This window comes from Macrobrachium rosenbergii, chromosome 15, assembly GCF_040412425.1.
Source record: "Macrobrachium rosenbergii isolate ZJJX-2024 chromosome 15, ASM4041242v1, whole genome shotgun sequence".
In the NCBI taxonomy this organism is placed as follows: Eukaryota; Metazoa; Arthropoda; class Malacostraca; order Decapoda; family Palaemonidae; genus Macrobrachium; species Macrobrachium rosenbergii.
The window spans coordinates 44,744,077-44,767,075 of NC_089755.1; the positions used below are offsets into that span (position 1 = coordinate 44,744,077).

The 22,999-nt window shown below is 37.3% G+C and overlaps 2 long non-coding RNA genes across 2 annotated transcripts; one reads left to right on the plus strand and one right to left on the minus strand.

Annotated features, from left to right (window-relative positions):
* The first annotated feature begins 1,505 nt into the window (after positions 1-1,505).
* On the plus strand, positions 1,506-6,937 carry LOC136846620 (uncharacterized). Its single transcript, XR_010855462.1, has 3 exons — positions 1,506-2,092; positions 5,921-6,002; positions 6,419-6,937. It is a non-coding gene; the product is annotated as an uncharacterized lncRNA (long non-coding RNA).
* Positions 6,915-21,083, minus strand: LOC136846619 (uncharacterized). The gene is made up of 5 exons (XR_010855461.1): positions 20,944-21,083; positions 16,241-16,294; positions 8,247-8,362; positions 7,414-7,561; positions 6,915-7,243 (listed from the first exon to the last, which is right to left on the minus strand). It is a non-coding gene; the product is annotated as an uncharacterized lncRNA (long non-coding RNA).
* Between the last annotated feature and the right edge of the window lie 1,916 nt (positions 21,084-22,999).

Sequence of the window (22,999 nt, forward strand, 5' to 3'; positions counted from 1 at the left end):
AAGTTGATAGACTTTTTAAACTTTTCACAGGCAAAAGAAAGTACAATACAAGCAGGATTCGAGAGAGGAAATAAGTATAATCATGTTGAAAAATGTATGAATAAGAGAAAAAGAAGATTTTGCTGCACAAGAACAGATGTAGATTGATGACAGTTCTGATGCAAATGAAAAAGAATGGTTGGTCTAAAAATGCATTCAAGTTGGACCTGAGGGAGATAACAAGTCTGTGGATAAAAAAGTTTAGCCACCAAGAAGTTTTACTAAAAGGAATGAAGACAGGAGGAAATTAAAATGTGGTTAAACGAAGAGGTCAAAAGCAACATTGAACTGGTGAGTAATAGAGCATTGTATAATTAACGGTATGAAAAAGTAATATAACCGTGTAGGCCAAGAAATTGGATGTAGTGGGAGATGTTGAATTTTATGAGAGCAGAGATTGATTAGAGTGCAGTAATAACATGGAAGACTTCAGCAAATAGAGTGTGTTGGGTGTGCAGTATTAATAAAAGAAAAGGTGCACTTAACAAACTGGACATTAAAGTAAAGTAATCAAGAAGAGAGGCAGAAGTCTTTGATACTGGAAACAGGTGGCAAGAACATTAAAACACAAGATGTGGAGTATGATCAAGTGAACATAAGTGAAACTATACACTATTGAAAGAATTAGTTCTGTTGCAGTATTGAAAGGGATATTTAAAAAATGAAGAATTGGAAAGGGAAAAGAACGGATGGGACTCGAGCCGAGTTCTAAGAACGTTTGCAGGTGCAAGTGTTGGAAATTAATATGAAATAGTTACCACATAGTCACATGCACAGGCCTTATGATCTCTAGTCAAGGATTTGCTCTTATAAGTGAAAATTGGAGCCAGAAACGACGGTAAGATACCAAATGGAATTGGTGAACAGTGAAGGACAGAAGGTAAAGAGTGCATTTGGTTAATTACGGCACTATCAGAAATTACTGGCAGCCATCAAATAATATTAAATTCTCTCATGGCCAATTGTACTTCAACGATCCTATGGAATTTCCCACAATATTTCTTTTGGTTTCTTGTTCGCATTGCGTTGATTTAACATTCTCTGGTTGATATATAGTGAACGTTTCAAACTAGATGCTAACTAATCGATAATGCCTGTAATATAACGTGTTTTTTTATTGGAAATATTTTCCCATGAGTGAGACTTTAAGAAGTGAACCAGCAGGAAAAGGAATGAGGTGTTGGCCGAGAGTTGTTAATATTTCGTGCCTAAACGACCCTTCTAAATTTCTGTCTGTTTTCCTACAGCTTTTCCGACCCTTTCCCTCACCCTCTTCCCCATTCCTCCTCTTAACTCTCTCTCTCTCTCTCTCTCTCTCTCTCTCTCTCTCTCTCTCTCTCTCTCTCTCTCTCTCCAAAGATCGTTACTGAACACAAGCATGTAGAGATAGGTAAGATACGCAAATAGACAGAAGGGGAGGAAATACAATATTTAAGAAAGGGGGTTGATCATTTATTAACACGCATGCGTGCGCAGTCACTGTTCCTTAATACGGCATTATTCGAATGAGAGAGAGAGAACAAATGAATATGTAATAAATGTGAGACTGCATGCAATATTCCCAAGCATCAATGTGTTTATACAGATTCACTTGATGCGTTTGATAATTCATCAAAAAATATCCTTCATTTCGTCAATTCTAAATATGTAAATGTACTCGAAGCTCGTTAACGAGTTAGGCCCTCTTCTGCATACTCCTGTCCCTCCCTCCCTCGGCCACCACCCCTTTCTCCCTTGACCATTAACAATGACCCATTGGAGGCTTCACTAAACTTTCGAAAGTCCGCTAGAATCCGGATACTTTCGTTGGTTTCGGTTTTAAGAGAAAAACTGTGCAAACATAAAGGCAATTTCAGAACTGAAAAGTTTTATGAAAAGCAACACAAACTGAAGAAATTTAAGAGTATGTAATTGGTTGGGGAAGTTGTGGGGCGAGGGACGGTTTTTAAATAGAACACCCACACCCACCCAATACATCCTGGGCTCAATGGGCTGGGATTTTGACAGTCTTGGTTGTGACTTTCGTGCGACAACACCCGAGGACTGGCAAAAGGTAGGGCATTTTTTTTCTTTTTTGTATTAATTTCTTCGTGATAGGCATTTCGGGAATTTCACTGGTAATTTGTTAATTGTGCAGCTTAAATCCAGTGTTCAGGGTTCTTAATTATCAGATTTAAGTTAATTTTTGAAAGTGAAATAAGTACTTGAACCAACCGGCCTGCAGTAAAAAAATTTTTTTTGCAGTTCAGTCGTCAAAAAGTGAAATGAAAATACCTAAATGGAAATTAGACTTTCGGTCCATTAAGCCCCAGTTTGCAACAACACTTCTGATCAAAGAAAGTTAGGTCGATTAGGCTGGATTACGAATATTACGAACCGGGACATGACCCTGTGAAGGATCCGGGACCCACTAACTGGCCTGGGAGTGGACATAACAAAGCCTATTTCCCCGTATAAAGGGACAATAGGCTACAAAGGAACATATAAGAATTTTTTTATTTGTATTTTTATCGTAAGCGTAAACATCCCTAATAGGTACGCAAAATGGCATTTGACTTTTTTTGTCCTCAAATAGAATGCGCTAAAGCAGTGATGGGTGGAACTTTTTCATTAATCCATTATTGTAGCCAGATAATTCCAAAATTTAAAGTTCCTTGGAATATTCATAAATTCCCAACGACTTTTGAAACTGGGTAAAACTGGCGAGATTTCCTAACACTACATATATAGTAAGCCTTGCAATTTAACCTCAGCTGTACACTATCATGACCAACGATACCCTTGGGCGTTGTCTCTTACCTAGCTAGTTGAGGGGCGCTGTTACCCTGGCAGGGGTCTCCCTACGCCGTACAATCGCTCATTGAATCTCGAAATTGCCTAAAAGCTTACCCGCTTCTATCGAGTGCTGCAGCCTTTCAGAGACAACGTCGTGACTGTATTCATATAATGTAAAGACAGCCAGTAAATTGCATGTCCAATAGCAAGATTACCTAATTGTCCCCAGTGACTCGAGTTCCTTTGAGACGCTTTATCCATCTTTACAGCGTAATATGGTAGCGATTTTATCGCAATACAATAGGAGTGTGTCATCGGGTACTTTACGAAAAGCCTTTCATCAATTTTCCATTGCAAATAGAATCTATATGATATAGTTTGGCTAAGTTGTCATTAGTGACAAATTTTCTTTCAAAAGATGATGACTTCATATTGAAGATTACTACACTGGTGCATTGTTTATAACAATGCAACTGAAATGTGAACCAACATATGGGAAATTGCTTAAGCTTCTTTAGACCCGAAATGAATATTGTAATCAGACATGCAAGTGAAGCTTATAGGCTATTTGAACCTAGAACAAATTGTACGTCAGGCGAGAGAGCACGTGAACACAGCACACCAAGACTATACAACAAAATACCGCCGGAGGTGAAGGCAAATTTAAAAAGGAACTAAGACTCTTCTATTCTGAAGGAGCTACGATACTGACGAGAAAACACTTGAAAGACAATTATAAAATATAAGAAGCACCTTATTTCGAAAACGTACAAGGGCCCTCCAGAGAGGGAATTATCCCTGTGGAGGGCTGTACATAAAACCAAAGTGAATATTGTGGGCCCATATCCAAAAAAAAAGTTAGCCTGACTCCGTATAATGACCGTATTTTCTTCGCATTGCATGTTAACATTTCCCGTTTAACCTGAACTCCATCAACCGAAGTGTTTTCATTCTTATAATTTAGCCACTTTTATGATTGGTGTATTTGCTATTCAATAATAGAATTTGAATGTACCGCTTGTCAGGTCGGTCTTTCCTGTGGTTGTATTTTGGAAGTCTAAGGGTCTACGCCGTTTTCTGTTAGTTCTGTATAATCAGACGATCCCTGAATCGGTGCAAAAACATTACCAGGATTTTTCGTACTTGTTTGCCGACTTTGGTAGATGCTTGCTTGACCTTTATTCATTTGTTCTTACAAACATTATAAGCGAATGTCCTTGTACCTTTGGTTTTATGTAGTAGTCTGCCCGGGAATGAATGCGCTCCATGGTGACGACTTTGAACCCCGTTTTCTTTGTCATAATCCGTGCTTGTTGAATCGATTTATCAATATTATCATATACATTTAACATATTTCTCGATTATCCGGTCAAAGTTGGTCTTATAAACCGTATTAAATGGAGTGCAGTTTAAACAAGTTAGCAGACGTTTTCGTAAAGATGATGACAGTGAACAAAATCCAAAATCACTAGGTTTCCAAACTGCTCCCAGTGCAAGGGTTCAAGTAAAGGCAATAGGCAAGTTAAAATTTTAAGACAGCTCCATGTGAAATAGCAATTGCTCCCTGAGAGCTTAGTTTATTTCTGAAGATAAAAATAGACAAGCCCATTCCCAAAGGAAGCAGTAAACTACGTTCCCGTAAGAAGTAAGTTAGAGGGAGAGTGGAAGGGGAACCAGAAGCAGAATTGGAATACTAAGGAGCTTATGACAGGACAATGAGGTCTTGTAAAAGACAGTCCTTTCCTTAGACGAATTCTGCCTGAGGAAGACAAGCAGGACGGTTGCTTGCTCAAAGAATGATGCAAGACTAACTGCAATAATGCATTTTTGTAACTGATTTATCTCTATGCTACATGGCTACGAGCCTAGTTCTGAGGACACTTGATTCTTGATTATCCCGAAGTCCTGAGGACCCAGAGAGTATGAAAGAAAATGTTCCAGCAGATTCATAATATTCTTAAAAATCGTAATAAGAAGCAATAGTCATCATTCCACTCAAAACCAAGTCTTACTACAAATATAAAATCTATAAGAATATAATTACATTCCCATGACCACCAGTTGTACGTGCTGCGTGTGCATGTAGTTGACCTGTAAATTGCCTAATGTCTTAAGTAATTTATTACGTAATTATAGGTTGATCTCTTGTAACTATGAGGGTTGCTTTTTCAGACTGCATAATAGACAATATTAGACAAAAATGCATCTGGCAAGCGTTATGATGATCGTGAGAAGTGACTCGCTGGTTTAGTTGAACTGCTAAAGTAATAATCTGTATTTACACTGGAGGCATTTGACAACTACACTAAACATGTGGACAGTTGCCGTTACAATATGTAGATTGGCTTATTGAACAGCAATTATAATGCCACTGGCAAATTAATTAAGGGGAATCGAGGTTAATTCTGATATAATTTTAGGTTCGTTTACCTGTGCAATAGCATACTATTCCGGAATAAATAAATTGTAATAATTTCCTTCATTTTTATCAATGCTTGTTTGGTGTGCATACTTTCTTGACAAAATATTTTTTGTGACTTCATCTGAATGTCGTGTTATAGTTCGCCTGTCAGTCCAAAACGTTGCCCCCCTGTGCCCTCAATCATTACTCTGAGGAAGACGAACCTTGACCCATGTGGATGGTCGTTGCAAGTGACATGTACGACTTTTGCGCACCAGTGCCTTGTGCTGTACAGAGAAATTGCTCTGACTATAGGTCTTGTAGCGAAATGGTATGAACAGCCCAAATGCGCAGAGGAACCTAATTTTTATTTTTAAAATTTTTTGTAGACGCTTTGTTAGGTATAAATGGGTTTGCATTGTGGTTCTTTTGGATCCAAGAGTTTTTTTTTTATAGAGAAATCAGCTATTTACTGATGAGGCGTGCTGCTCAATAAAAGATAAAATTAATTGCCGAAAAAACTCCTTTCTCTTATTTGCGTTCAAGATTAGTTTTAGAAAATATTGTTACGAAGTCCAGAGATCCAGAATCCATTTGAAACAAATTTGACAATTAGTTACTATTTTGGGTGTATACAATGTTGGCCTTTCATAACGTTCTGCAATTTTGCCAGGGTTGATTTTTCCTTTTTTACTCAATTTTCAGATATACAGAGTTTGTTAGAGGATTGGAGATTGTTCCCGCTGCGACATAGTGCGTTTTGCTTGAACCTCAGTATTCTGCTCCAGTTAAGTTTAAACTTGTTTATTTACATATTTACTTCGTCAATTTCGAGCAAGATATTTTTTCCAAAGTTCAACACTTTGAATTCAGTATTCAGTTATTCAGTTCAGATTTTAAACTTAAAACATGTTAATGCCTTTGGCAAAATTTAGTTATTTTTATAGCTATCCATTTTCGTTAAAATTTTAGAGTTTGGACTTTGAACTAGTTCGTCTGTTCTTTATATTCGTAAGTCATTTTAATTTTTATAGCTACCCATTTTCGTTAAAATTTTATTGTTTGGATTTTGAACTAGTTCGTCTGTTCTTTATTTTCGTAAATCATTTTAAATTCACTAACATCAAAACTGGAGCTCACGCTTCTTTGAATTGAGTATGGATATCCCAAAAACTGGTTCTAATGAATATCTTTTTTTTGCAGGTAAAGTGTACTAGAGGGTAGAAGCATATACTTGAACGTTGCCTCGAGTTTTCGTCTGATCAGAAGATACCTGAGGAATGTCCTTTCGACAAAGGTACAAGAGGGTAGAAGCATATACTTGAAGAACGTTGCCTCGAGTTTTCGTCTGATCAGAAGATACCTGAGGAATGTCTTTTCGACAGTGTACTAGAGGGTAGAAGCATATACTTGAAGAACGTTGCCTCGAGTTTTCGTCTGATCAGAAGATACCTGAGGAATGTCTTGTCGACAATGTCATTTCCAGAAGAGATGTAGAAAGGAAATTTTAACCCAGTGACTGATCACATTACTCGTAATATGTAGTTTTAATGGCTCAAGGGTTTCGTGATGAGTCTCAACCAATTATTAACCTAAAGTCCCAGTGCAATTTACATTTCATGATTGGATTTAAAAAACCAAGTTGCCCGCGAGCGAGATTATTCAACCAGGTAAGGTAGTGGTAAAAAACTAGACGATATACGTGGATTGTAAAATGTATTTTAGAGATATTATGCATACAATAATTGTAAATTACTCAATATTTTTCTATAAATTATAGTGTACGTAAATTTACTGAACATTTTTCTGTAATAGAAAATAATGTACAACTGTCGTAAAATACTGAATGTTTGTAAAAATCATTGTTTAATTGCTTGGAGTAATTAACCTTTATAACAAACTTCAGCTGGTTCCCGAATAGTTGCCCTGGATTCCCTCTATATGGACAGTATAAATATTCATGCCAGCTATGAAAAGTCGTCCTGCTCATTTCCTATACCGTTTCTTGGCTGATGGTAACAACCTTTCCTGAAAATGAAAAGCTTAATAGAAAAGTTTGTCGACACGTGTATCTACTACGTAGTTTCAGGAAACTGCAGCAAGGAATAAGGAATAAAAAAAAAATAAAAACCGAAATTATGTATTCCAAATTTTTCTGGTCCAGAAACGTTTTAAAAACATTATATGCCCTGGATTACCGGCTATTCAGTTTTAAAAGCTGGGATGAAACGTCCTCTTGACATTCCTATATGGCGGCGATGATAATACTTCTGCTCTTTCTATATTAGTTTCTTGGAGGGAGATTTTTTTCAGGGTCACTTCCTGTCGTGGAGGTGGATGTTTTTCCTGAAAAAGATAATTTTCTTATTAGTGTACACACTACAAAAACAAAAACATAACACTTTACAATTCGCTATATGCTGACAGGGACGAATGGATGTTTTATGTAGCTATTCTTTAACTCTGACAGTCAGCAAGACAACGCAAAAAGATCTGACTTGACTATTGACAATCAAAATAAAATTCGTCTAATACCAAGAAATCCTGAAGTTTGACTGTCAGCTGACAGTCTAAATTAAGACTTCTGGACATCGGATAAATTTTATTTTGACTGTCAATTGACAAAAGCTAAATTTTTTTTTAGTCTTGCCGACTGTCAGAGTAAAAGAATAGCTACATAAAATAGTTATAATCGCCCATGGCAGCATACATGGTCATACAGTATACTAAGATCTTTACTTTCTCAATTCATATTTCAAGACTGATAAAAACTTGATTGACACACATGATTTTCATCTATTACTATGTTGTGTTTAGTAGTTTTATCTACAGTATGGCAAAGGTATGGCAATTCATTCAAATACTGGGGAAATGACTGACAAAATTAAACAAATCAAAATATTTGGGAATACTTAAATGACAATACTGAATATTCAAAATAACGGGAAATACTTAACCGACAAAATTAAATATTCAAAAGACGTCCTGAAGAATCAAATATCAAAAAATACGTATAAAAAGCAAAACTTACTACAATGCATCTATGGTCGACACGAACACATGGTGCCCAAAAAACGTCAACAACGACCTCGCTAAGCAATGGTTACGTGATTGACTACGCCTACTATGTTCTCTCCGGTTGGGGTCCTGAAACACAGCAGAGTTCAAAAGTGAGCAGCGCAGCAGTCTTTTAAAAGCGACGTGAGAATTATTCCAGCCTCCAATAACCGTCTTGTTAAACGTTGCCATATATCAGATTTCTCCCTACAGCCAAACACACATCAGGCAAACGAGTTGCAATCGGTGCTCAAAAACTAATTTTATCCTTTAGCAGAACACCGACTAGGCTTTTTGAAACACAACAACTTAACATAATGAATTTTCAAACTGGCAAATTGACTATAGACTCAAACCATTCATTCAAACTGGCAAATTGACTATAGACTCAAACTGCTGGTTAAGTAAAATTTTTAAACACAACACTAAGAAAACGCTGCTTATTTTAACGAGAGAGAGAGAGAGAGAGTGTACAGTAGTTCTTAAACATTTAAAAGAAAATAAATACAACAATCTTGTAAGTCCGAAACTAAGGAACGATCACACTTTCTTTAAATACCCAGCCAAAGAAGGAAGCATATCTCCCATGATTTTTATTTAACCTGAATTTCAAGTCAATACACGATTAACAAAATACCCTTATCTTCCCCACTCCCTAATAAATCAACTAACTGGGAGCTTGGAGGAAAGATTAGGGTGGAGGCGATGTCCCGCGGAAAAGGTGAAGTCAGGTTGACAGCTGGGCAGCCATATTGGTCGTGGCAAGAAGCTCTGGGACACTCACGGGAGTATACCAAGAGTGACCGACCTTCCTTGTCAGTCAGATCCATATCATTCGAGGCGGAAGTGTGGAGTTTTTTTATAGCTAAATTTTTACAGAATGCCAAGCTCTTGTTCAGCATTTGGTTGCACAGCAAGATACAACAAGTTACAAGATCCTACTCGGTCATTTCATCGGTAATGAATTTCAAATTATGCATTTCTAATTTCCATAATTTACTCATAGAATTAGTGTACAATAACGTCTAGTAAACCTTGGTGTATACAGCTTTTAAAAAATCCAGGTGGATATGTTCATGACCTAAAAATGTGTACAATCATTTCCCCTACATTTTCTTATTTAGGTACCTTTACAGACAATTCATTGGTTTTGTTGTAGCATGACAGAACTTTTTCAAGCCAGGTAAAAATAGCTAAGAATATTTATTTGACTTAATAATAATAATAATAATAATAATAATAATAATAATAATAATAATAATAATAATAATAATTGTAATAATAATAATAATTGATGTCGAAAATAGAAGTTTCAGAAGTAAGGGTTAGTATGTGCGTTTAAATCATTGGACGGTTATTGTAAGTTGTTTTTACTTGTAGTTGACTAGTGGCATGTTCATGAATTCCCAGGGGAATCGTCCAGCTTTTAATCCTAAAACACATGTGGACTAATCCTATGGTCAGTATAAGCAGCTCAGAATTTTTTGACCGAGATTAGCTCTGTTGACGTGTTGGCTTTGTATTCAACCGAACTCTTCAGAATTTTATATTTTGTAAGCCACCCGCTTTGTCGTCTTCCCTGCTGAGTTTTGATTAAAATAAAACGGAGATACTGAAGAAATTCGTTTTTCTTTCTTTCTTGAATTCTTTTTAGTTTCAACGAAATGTAAAAGAGAAAAATATGTATACATACATACACACGCACACACACACACGTATGTATATATATATATATATATATATATATATATATATATATATATATATATATATATATATATATATATATATATATATATATATATATATATATAATGTGTGTGTGTGTGTGTGCATGACATAATGAACTCTAGAAATCTGAAATCTAGGGGCTACAAATGTCCAGTTCAGAAGAGAAATATTGACCAAATCAAGGATTTTCTTGTAATAGCTGAAACGTATATTAGATCATTAAAATTTAGTGATGGCTAAGATATAATAAACACAAAAGAAAAACTGGATTTCTTGGTTTCTCTTTTGTATAAGAAGTCTCCAAATTATCTATGAAAGATATATTTCGGCTTTTGAGGCACCATTGACATTTCTGTTGACTTACAAATTAAGTCAAGACCATATTGAGCTTTTTTTTGGACAAATAAGGAGTATGGGGGGAGCTAACAACAATCCCACGGTTAGACAATTCTCAGCTGCCTATAAAAGCTACTTGTGCATAACGACATAATGGATGTTGTTAAAGGCAACTGTTTACCATTAAAATCCGTGCCAATATTAACAGTTGCAAGTACATATGGAAATAATGCATCTATAAGAGGTATAAATATGTCTCTTTTGAGAAATAAAGTTTTAGATGACTGTGATGCGGATGAGACAAACAGCGGTGATGATGAATAATTATGTTGACATTCGAAGCAATAGGCTACCCATTTGACAAAATGTGCAAACCACATTGTTGTATATATTGCGGGGTTTGTGGCATTTTCTTTGAAAAAGGGTTTACATTGTGAAATATGCATTGATGCATTAACCATGTCGAATGGCAGTGATCGCCATTCTCTTATTAAACTGAAAACCAAAGGAAAATTGATAAACCCATCAGATGATGTAATAGACATATGTATAATTTGTGAGAAGAAACTAAGAGAAATGATGTCCTGTACAAAATCTTTAGTAAAAACAGATTTTCATAAGTTAGTCACATCAGTTTTAGCAGTCTATAAAGACAAAGAAATCTTTACTAACTTTGGGTATCATATGTACGATACTGATCCTTTGGACAATCATATACATTTATTAAAAGCAGTTGCTGAAAAATATTTGAATGTAAGGTACCATTACGTTGGAAAACGACTAACTGCTAAGCTGCAAACTCAAGTTTCAGTGAAGAGTAGACAATCATACACAAAACTTATCCAGTTTAGCGGCCAATGATTTCATGTGAATTGCATGTTTTTTTTCTTTCTTTCTTTTTTCATGAGTAAAATGATCGTGCTTTGATTTCTTATGTTTTACCAGCACTATTGTAGATATTTCCTTAATAAACAACAGTAAATACTGACGTATTTAGTGAAGAGTTTGAGTTACCCAAAGTGTCCCACTCCTGCTTCTTGCCACGACTGGGCGTGGCCGAGTACCTGTCAACCTGGCTTCACCCAGGAGTACGGCTTAATCTCCTCACCCCGTCTCCAGGCCAATATTCTACCTCTATGACTGGGAGCCACAACGATAGCGACAGACCTCTCAACAACTTAGTTTTCAAACCAGCATGAGGAGAAAAATTAGGTGATGGGAATAAGAGTACCACTTTTCTGTAAGCGCATTCCGTATGCAGCAAAAAGTTAAATGGTAAATGCAGGCAACTAGCACAGCAATACTGTGCTGGTATACAAGAAAATATGTTATCCTTTCAGAGAGAGAGAGAGAGAGAGAATGGGCTTTCATCCGCAAACACACTTGTTTGGTAACTGGAGTTTTTGACTGCAGGAAACCCTAACCTGTTTAATATACCAGCTAACGGACATGTTGGGTGGAAGCCTAATGAACTTTCGGGGTAAAACTGGCACCAGCTCTAACCAGACCTGACTATCATTCCACTTCATACACACCTCTATACACCAGAAGGGAGAGGGAGAAAATTTAAAATATGCCAAGACTAATGGACGTAATACAAAGGCACAAGTTTCTTAATGGAATCTATGGTTACGCTTCGAATACCGTTGACATTTTAGAGCATTTTTCGGTTATGTTAGTCGAGGATTTAATGAGGTATGTGCAATAGTGAATATCAACGTGAGCTTAGAAGTATAATTGTCAAATGCGAAGTTTAAGCTCAGGCTGTCTTTGAAATGATCGCTGATAATTTTGAGGCACGAGTTACCATAAATGATTAAAGGAATGCAAATTTTAATATGGTTCATTTATCTATAATTAAAACTGCAGTGTTCATCAAGAAAGGCATCTGAGCTTCCAGATACAGACCTGGAGAACAACATGGGTGTCAATGGGCGGGCTCATTAATCAGGTCTCAGCCCGCCTATTACCATCCAGTTTGACAACTCGAAACTGCAGTCACGCCGGCAGTTAGGACGACTTGACTGTCTTGAGAAGAAGGGTTCTGGGACTTGAGCTGATAGAACGAAAGTGTGCGTGTGGGAGGGGGTTGTTTTAACTGAACATTCAAAAGCCCGCTCGCTCTCTCAACAGAGCTAACCACCTCACTAGTGCTCTCTTACCCCTAAGCTCGATGATGAATGAGGATTGCGACGAATTATAAATCTGTCCATCCGCGAAGACTGGAAATTCATAAAATTAAAATCCTTCGCTCATCTCCCTCTGAAACCCATCGAAGTTATCTATTAATTATCAGCAAATAGGTGATGCGCCGTTAAGCACTCGGTACATTCGTCTGAGACTACTTATTCTATAGAATTCATTGAATATCATCTTAAAAGTATAGGCATGTAAACACAAGTGCCTTCGCGCTTGGGTTGAATAGTGTATTTTCAAGATATTTAAAGGTGATAAAGCTTTTTTTAAGCTCAATTAATTACACGAAAAGTAATACTGAAACATTTTCGTTCAAAAATGATTAGCGAATAGTAATTACTCTACCCAGGTTGTTTCACCAAGAGTTGAAAAAAAATCCATTTCTATACCTATCTCCTCATTAACACGGCTTTTATTTGCACAAAGTTCGTTATGTAAAAAACTGATTTACATGTATATATAATGTATATATATTACATATACATTACAAAAATTCAATATAAAAAGAAACTTCCGCATACGAGTCTTGAAACAAAGGTTTTTGTTCAAGTTACCTAAGCGACCAGATAACCGAATCACTAAAGGGGAAACGAACCTAAAATAAAAAATTCGGCAAAAGTATCAACTTTATAAACTGTTTATTGTATCCTAATATCAAAACGAAATATACTTAGAATAAAAAGTGTCATTCATTAAAAGCCTTCAATTCTATAAAAGCATCTAGCCAATTTTAATTACGATATGGAAGTTTAGTCAAATTCATGTCAATTTAAACCAAACAATAACAGATTTATTTACTCCATCCTCAGCAGACAGAGAGAGAGAGAGCGCGCGAGCCCGCGCAATGTAGCCTATAGCCTATTTCTGAATATAAAAATCCCTTAAGGCAAACTGTCGCAGTCTTTCATGACACTGCTAAAAAAAATACATTTCATTGTCACATTTGACCAATCTAATTATTTATACTGCCATGAAGCATTTCGAATCATTATCTTACAACCACTGAACGAGTACTATAGACGATGATTTATCGCCCACGCCGTGTGACGCAAAAGGTCTGTGAAATTCCGCCACTCAAGTTGTTCCCGAGCGTTTACTGATGAGAAACATTACTAACACTAAATACCAAATAAAACGTGGGTGGCAGCATGCCACTTGCAAGAGACAGAGTGGATGAGTACAAAAAATCACTAATGCACGTTTAAAACCGAAGGACCCTTTAACCTTTTAACCAAAGTAAAAAAAATAAAAAAAAAACTTAAATTAGGCTTCAAAAAAAGGAACAAAGTATATATTTTTTTTTTCAATTACTGATCGGCTTTGAGTTTTCATTGTGTGGCTGCAATCAAGTGCATTTTACTATCAACACAGGAGACACTGAACTTATGAGTTTCTAACTACAAATTACCTAGTTTTGCTTATTTTTAAACATTCCTACATTCATAGTACCATACTGACACAGTGAATGCGAGCGAGCACTCATGAAAAAAAACAAAAACCATAGGGATGACAACTGTTTTTCACTACTTTCAATCCATTATGCATTTAGCCACGGACTCGCACCACCTCTTCGCACACCTCTTCCCCCCCCCCCCCCTCTCTCTCTCTCTCTCTCTCTCTCTCTCTCTCTCTCTCTCTCTCTCTCCAGTAGCGAATGTGGTTGGTTAGTGAGGCACCCAGCATAGATAACCTAACCAGGAATCAGCTGTTCAAAGGCGTGCATCACGATTCTGCATAAAATATGGGCAACAGCCTTACGAACAGTCAAACCAAATTCACTACAAACAGTAAAACTTTCAAGATTTATTTATTTTATAATTTTGGACCTGGCAAAAAAACCATTGAAGCTAATCGAGATTTATGAAATACCAGACTCGTTGCTCCAATGTTTATACACATCTTTACCTGCTTTTTCATTCGTGGACTGTGCAATTGCCGATTTCACTGTCTTGAGAGTTGGCTGACTGTGCATATCTATCGAACAGCAAAGATGCTGACTGTACCACGTGTGTATTAAATTCAATACATACATACACACATATACAATTATATACGTATACATATTACATATGTGTATATTTGTGTGGGTAAATTACAATAACCTTAGTTTTTTACACTGAACTGTAGGTAAATACGATTCGAACATAAATACCTATTCAAATATCACTCCGTGTAAATTTACTAAATATGAAAGCAATAAAACCAACTACTGTACGATCCTTGACCGGGAAACAAAAAAGTTGAAATTATCGAAATAACACTTTCTGAAACAACCGACAAGGGGAGACTTGAGATAAAAACTATCCATATGCTAATAGACTTAAAATTATTTTTACAAAACATTCGCTCTGAATATAAGCTGCTTAATGATATCATATAATCTAATCTGCATTATAAAATCAAGGTTTTGATTTTATCGTAAATTTATATAAAACTAACAAAAACCGTCAAACAAACTACACATTCATTCTGCGATGTTGTTAAGTTGTGGAATGTTACCGCTTTTCCCACGAGAGGTAAGGTGTAAAAATTTACCAATTGTGTGTATAGCCCATTTCATCAACTTACGTTCAATATTTCTGCTACATTTTTAGTTAACAGTGATTTGAATAAATCCAAAGTTCTTTAAACGTGCACTGTGCCTCAAGACGCCGGCGATTATGAACTTTCAAACCTTATTAACTCCCAATTCCATTAACTTTGTAGCTTCTCTCTCTCTCCGACGACATAACTGTATTCTGTCTGGCAATCAGGTTCTCCCTCTCACCTTCCTTCCCCTTAATTCTGAGCCAGATTCACTCTCCAAACCTTCCTTTCTTGGCGTGTCCCAAACGTTAAATTTGCCCTTTCCTAATGATCTACAAAATTTCCCTTTCCGTAGGCATTCACTATCCCAAACGTTAAGTTTGCCTTTTCCTAATCTTCAAAATTTTCCTTTCCGTGGGCATTCATTATGAGTCAGTCAATTACTAATTTCTCCATTACACTCAAATTCATATCATGTCTGCTGCTTCCAGTCTCCTTGCTTTTTATAAAGCGTCCAGGATTCACATCCATACAACAGACCTGACTAACGTTCACTTTTAAAACGATTCTTCTACCTTATACGGATAATTCTCTGCCTTTCAGTAAAGCTTTCCTTTTGTTAAATACTCTTTCACTAAACCTAAACCCAAGTCCACCCCACCCCAACGCCATCACTAAGCACACTGTAATACTAAAAAAAAAAGTATATCTTTGTTATAGTTTAACAATCTGCTCTCCTAGGGCTGGCCCCAAGTTTTAGATTTATTTTACGTGGCTAAAAAACCAACTGGTTACCTAGCAACAGGACCTACAGCTTATTGTGGAATCCGAACCGCATTATGACGAGAAGTGAACTTCTATCACCAGAAATAAATTTCTCTAATTCTTCATTGGCCGGTCGGGGAGCCGAGTGCTGGGCCAACAGCGTGATAGCCGAGAGCCTTACTCACCTCTCCAACGAAGGAATTACACACTGTAATACTACACAACTAGCTATCCAAAAGACACTATACGTCCTATATTTAACTCAATAGCTAACTTGTCCCTTTTTTTTTTATTTGGCAAGACTTGTTCACAAGAGAAAGGAAGATCTAAAAGGGTGGCAAAAGTAAGAAATCGCAAAGTTTAAAAAAAAAGTACGAAAATCCCAGTTATAAAAACAAACTTTTTAACACTTACCCTTCATGGCTTTCTGTAGATTTCGATATACATTAGCTGACCAGCTCGGCGACCCTGCAAATAGAGAACAGTCTTTAGAAAAAAGGACATCTTCAGTTGGTAGCACTCTCAAAATACATCCACACACATCAAACCTCAATACCCGGAAACGTACACATCCTTGGACGTTTTAAATATATTCCAATGGGACAGTGAAGACTGAATTTTCCTTCGAAATACGTAAAAATCTGAAGAAACGTTACTACGTTCAAACAATTGTAATTCAATGTACGAAAAAAAAGGGAGACAGCTACAAATAAAAAAAATATGCAGTAAAGTTCTCATTACCACAGACTATTTGCAAAAATTTTTGCGAAAAAAATCCTTCGCCAATTTCCCTTCTAAAACCCAATCATTGTTGGCAAATTTGCTGCGTTTGTATTAGCCAAATCTATTTTGCAAGAACCTTGGCAATTCACCATTGTACCTTCCTACTTGGGATGAACAATAACAGCGAGATATTTCTGGTTGATAAGTTTAAGTTCAACTGATAAGCCATATGCAATATTGAAACATTCATAATAACCGTTCACTTGTTAATTTTACTTTACACTGCAATTACTCTGCCCAATTTGTTTTATGAAAGCTCGTTAAGCACACATCTTTATCGATACCTATCCTTGCCATTAAAAACGTCCTTTATACAAAATTCTTGAAAATGTCAAAAGCAAAATCTCAATAAACTATTTAGAATAGACAATGTTCTTGGTCAAGCAACCAAGCTGACCTGAAGTTGTAGACAAACAAAACTCTGGCCACTGTTGTTATTAGTTAAAACTCCAGCAAGCTGTGAAAAGAAAAATGCTCAGCAAATGTCTTTAAAATTATCGGGCCCCAGAATCATGGGTTTTGCCCTTTTATTTTTCATCAGTTTCCTCTAGTGTCTTCCTACCAAGCTGTCTAACTTCTTCCATTCTACCTAGCTCCAAGAGTCACCTCCCATTCAAGCACAAGCAGCGAACGAGTCGTACTAGCGCCTTCGGGTATCTGTGAACAAGACCGCTTAGCACTCTTCAATAACCGGCTACCGGCCTCACTGGTGGGCGGGGCCAAAATACTTCGACCTTAGGCGTGGCTACCTACAGCTTCGAGCAGTCACACAGGAGGTAGTAAACGTGGGAAACTTCATTCAACTATTTGATAATTACTGATAAATTAAATTGGCAGCGCGTGTCCTACTAAACAACCTTCCCGGCATTGTCAACTCCTTGTAATGACGTGAATACGAACCGTTGCTTCACACTATTCCTTTACCAGGTCTTGGGAACAAGCGGTTTATGCGACTGTCCTTGAATTCACAGACCAAAATGGGAAAATACAAATAAGGGGTAATACACGCTATTTGCTGAAAACCTTCACGGGAGAGTGCGAATATGGAATTGTTAGGTTTTTTATTATTGCCACCTACTAACCGATGGTTTTTATTCAAATTCCTAAAGCTTGTACTAAGAAATCGGGAGGCCGTAGCTGCAGCTTTAAGCGCTAGTACTATCTACATGGATGAAAGTGTGAATAAATCTGAAAATATATAAAAAGGACTATTGAAAAGCTTGCGATTCACATTTAACAGAGCGTGTAACAGACGATATAAAGGAAAAATTAAAATTACGTGCCCAACGGCAATCTATCTTTCAATGCTCGAAAAGCCAACATAGAACTGGTCTGAACTCTTCCCTACAAACACTAAATCCCCCCGCACATTTCCTTGAAGGTGAACGGCACTGAAATTCGAAAAAAGGCCTACCCGAGAACTGCAACTGCAGTGGCGTAACTAACGGAGGGGTGTCCGCCCGGGAGGGTTCCGTTGTAAATCTACTATGTTGTTTTTGTTTTAGCTTTAAGAAATAAAATAATAATCGGGATCTTAAGGCTTGAAATGTGCGCCAATTTTCACCACTTCAGTACTTGTTACCACGGGAATGGAACGGTACTTTGAGTCCGGCCCGGGCGCCACTAACGATAGTTAAGCCACTGGCAACCTGGCACACTTTTTCTCTCGAAACAAAATATACCTCCACTATTGGCCAAGTCACCAAGCTCACCAAAGGTAGCATACAAATCGCCATTATAAGAAACAAACAAGAAACAACTATGCCAAAAGCACATCATTTAAATACTGTTTAATATAATAATGGCTCAGGCTAGGATTAGACTAAAAAGCGCCATTTCTACACGTCGATTTCGCTTATATCCCAACTACACATTCGTACGTACTGACCATACTAGAGCCTCATGCGGCTCACATAATAAGCAATGAAGTTGCCAGTTATATTTAATATATATACCTGCAATATAAAGGTTTTAAAACAGAGCTGACTCGACAGTCCAACACTCCGAGAATTAGTATTTAGAAATATTCAACTTGACCCTATTTGAGGTCACTTTAGTTCTATCAAATTAGTCTACCAATATTTTTGCATTTTGAGTATGATCTGTCGTTCTTGGTGGATTTCAAAATATTTTCATCATACAAACCAAGAGAAGGGCGAACATTAGGTTGGCATTTTCTGTATCATTTCTCTATTTATTGTAACTTCACTTGACAAGACTCATTCACAACAAAAACGGTGCTTCATCTGCTTCGTTCAGTTTCAATTATTCATATATATGATCTAACGGGAATGCCACAGTGACTTGAGAACCTCCAAATTATTGATCACCAGACGCTGTTAAGATTATTTTTAAACTCCATGCACCATATTTCACTGACAACATACTAATTATATTGTAAGGGACCTCACTGGCGGTCTTACGGGCCCAAGTGTGTGTGAATCATACATCGGACAAAAGACAAAGCATCCCGCTCTCTCCTCTCTCCCTCCCGCGCGTCAGGGGATCGCTCGAAGGAACGCACCTTCTACCATACAATATTCCTGTCTATTTCTCTCTAACCATTGTTGTCTCGATTCATGTACAATCACAACTACATTCATGCACAATCACCACCACATTCCGATCAGGTGCTCATATGTTCCACCGAACCTTCTGTATCAAACTGTATGTTTCTGTTTGCGAAGACGCCAAATGTCTAGCCATTTCACATATATTAGGCTACTGCATTGTATTCATTAATGTCTCGAATCTCATGCAAATGTCCATATGTGGAATTTCCTGGCCTTTCCATTGATATATATATGGTTTATCATTGTACGTTTATTATGTCTCTCACAGTCGCCATCTGTTTGTCTGTCTACAAGCACTGATGTCCGAAACAATCTCTCTTTTCCCTTGTCTGTGTGTAAAAACTACTCTGCGGCTCGCACCAGCCAATAACAACTTCGAAGATTCTGTACATTGATTTACGGGCTGCTGTATGAGCAAGAGCCCGTGCTGGCATAAGGTCAGCTTCGTGAAAAAAAAAAATTTACACTGATTCAGTAAGGAACCACCAATAAACTAGACAACACCCAATGTCGCTCAAATCCTTTCCTTACAATATACTCTGAGTATTATATACTAAAATATTTACCGACAGTTCAAAAATACCTATATCACTCCATCTAAGGTACTGTACAGCACTGGTGTTGAGTGTCGACAGTTCAAAACTACCTGTTACTTCATGTAAGGTATTATACTACCTTGGTAGCCGGTACGATGTCGTTTTGAATATCACACACTCGTTTTCACTTGATTTATACGCATATACGTACATACGCGTGTAAGCAACAATCACTATCAGTTTATGATGCCAAATGACAAATCTGTTTCCGAAGCTGGTAACGAAACTAACGTAAAGTACTGCGCGCAATAAATAAGTCTGACTTGATTTATCAAAATTTGGTATAAGGCCTAGCACTGGGGTACTCAGATCATTCATTGCTTAGGCAATGAAAAGAGGGAATTGGAGTGGTTGAAGTCAGTAGCGTCATTTAATTTTTTCTTGGGAGGTTTTGAGTTTTTAAGATGGGTGGGGTGGCGAGCGAAACGAGCCCTATCCACTGGGGGGGTTAGTGGGAGATGTAAGCCCTCGTGAAATTTTTGGAAATGTGCGCATTTTGAAGCTGTATTTAAGTTAATAAAGCAACAAAAGGTGTGCCACACCCACCCACATTATTACTTCAAAGGCTAGGGGGGCCATCAGTGTCTTGAGGGGGGCAGCCCCATCCAAATGACACCCCTAGTTGAAGAGACACTGACGAAAGGGGGCGGAATAGAGGTACAGTAAAAAGCTAAACCCTGGGTGAAGCTATGGGCCTAAGGAAGCTGCATACCTCTAGTAATGCCTACAGTGCACCATGTGAGGTGCACTAACGGTACTCCCATCTTGCAGGGAATAAATTGCTGTGGCCTAATTGTAACCTGCCACCGTCTGGGGTCCGCGACCTATGTGTATAGGCCTATCAACAAAATTTTCGAAACACAAGGGGCACCTAAGAAATCCTACCCACACGAAATTACACCTAAAATATACAGACCTCGTGGAGGGGAAGGACACTGATTTTACAAATATTGTGCTGTTGTGCCATATTTCAGAAACCATACTGGTTACACGGTCCTTTAAGTTTCAGCCTAACGCTTCTATCACATAAAAATACCCTACGCCGTTAATAAAAACCCTATCCCTACGTTTTCATGAAAAATCGTAATTAATTATAGGCTTCCTATTAATTACCTGTATACTAATATTGTTCAAAAGTAAGAAACCTGAAAGTTCATTTACTTACCGGTGAACAGCAGCGAGGATCGAAAATGGCCGTGCCGCTGTTGGAGGTTTAAGACCTACCCAAGAACGAAGTCCTGACTAGAACTGACTCTTGGCCAATCAGAAACCTACACTTCTTCCAAACTGGAGAACTGTTCTGTCGCTTTCTCTCATTGGTTCAAGCTTTCGTGATCAGGCCGAAGGGCTCTAAGAGTCATTTTTAGATTGGCTGGAAGCTTTTTCAAGCTTTTCACTCAATGTTTGGAAGGTATTTAACAGGCGGGGAGCTAGACAATGATCCTAATTCTCTAACCACGATATCATATAAATGAACGAATATAAAGAGTGGACGAATAAGCACATCAGCATAGCATGAAAGAATAAAATAACGACAAATGAGCCAACTAAGCAGAACATCCAAGATCAGTAGGCCTGTTCATTATATTAACTTGGAATAAACAGATGCCAACCTTTCTGATCTGTGAGGTAGCTTAATTTGGTCGCCACAGAGGCTTAAATATGCATTCGCAAAAACTTGGGGGCAATAAAACTAGAATAATTTCTGTGGCTTCAGCCAACATAAAAAGCATTTATCATCATTTGTAATGTATTTAGTGTTATTTTCGTATGTACTCTTCAATGGATTCCAGTTGTCATTATCTAATAAATATAAGTTTCATTGCACTCAGGTGACTGATAAATTATTATAATCGTACGGATCAATTTAAGTTTAGAAACTTGAAAACTGCATTTACCGTTGTGTAGTATTTAGAATGTTGTGAAAAAAGACCTAAATATTTTTTTTTAATTACTACGGACTACTGTAGACCGAGGGACTATCTATCCCATTACAGTTTTGCGCAGTTTGGTCCATGATCTAAGAAACTTGGTTTGGCCGGTGTAATATATTTACAATTTTGTCCACTCTGACAGTGCTGATAGGCGTCCCAGGTGTGACTCCAACTGCGAAGTAGCTAATGTTGATCTAAAGAGCATTTTCGGTGCCAGGCGCTCGATCACTCATGCTTTCCGAATAGCTAGATTAATCACAAGGACTAATAAACGCTTATTAATCCCATCAAGCTTGAGTACATCTACTACATAATAATGTCCTCAAACTTATGTTACTCTTCTGTCGTATGTGTACTCTTAAACTGAGTTACATTGAGAAAATGAAGATTACCATGCTTTTCATTATTAAAAATTTTACCATCTGTATCACTTAATTTTGCACAATCTTTAATCAAATTTACCGATGTCCCTTCGTCTTTAGCTGCTGCGCAAATATAAATATATGTTCGTTATAAAACGGTACACAAAAGGCATTTAACATTATTTTTTATACACTGCTGACATTACAAAATACTATCTCTTCCTATTACTACAACCATTTGTCCTACCATCAAACAACCTTATGTATTTTTATCGCTTCTGACATATCAGAAAAGTGACAACTAACCTGAAATGCAAAGGAACGAGAATGTTCATTTTCTCTTCAGATCATACCACTCATTACCATAGGCTACCCTCTATAGACTCCCTTTACCCTACATCCAAATATCAAGTGGCCTGTCGTACTGTACCAAAAGAAAAAAAAAAAATTGTGACGCTTGCAGTCTTGTACTGTACTTGGCCTTCAATATGCCTAGGCCTAGGTCTCATCTCAAAAGTACCTGAGTTCACTTGAATTCTCGAAGTCATCTTTTTTTTCATGTCACCTCATTAGAAGCAATAATTCATATTCTGGGGTAAGCTCTTTCAAAACCATAGCTAAAAGTTACCGGTCATTAGTAGTTCCGTCTCCTGTCTTCCATGGCACACTTTACCACTCGACGATGAAACCACTGTCTACAGAAGACTTACGCCCTGTTGTTGTTTAAGATAAAGCTGAGGTTATGCCATGACGGGCTCTTGCTCATAAAGCAGCCCGTAAATCTCGTCCACTACAAGGGAATCGAAGTTACTGCATGAATCACCATACTAGTAACTATAACACCAATTGACTCCAATACAAGGGAAAACGGGATAAGTAAATGGTATGGAATAAACCGATATGAACGGTTTTTATCGAGACGCGT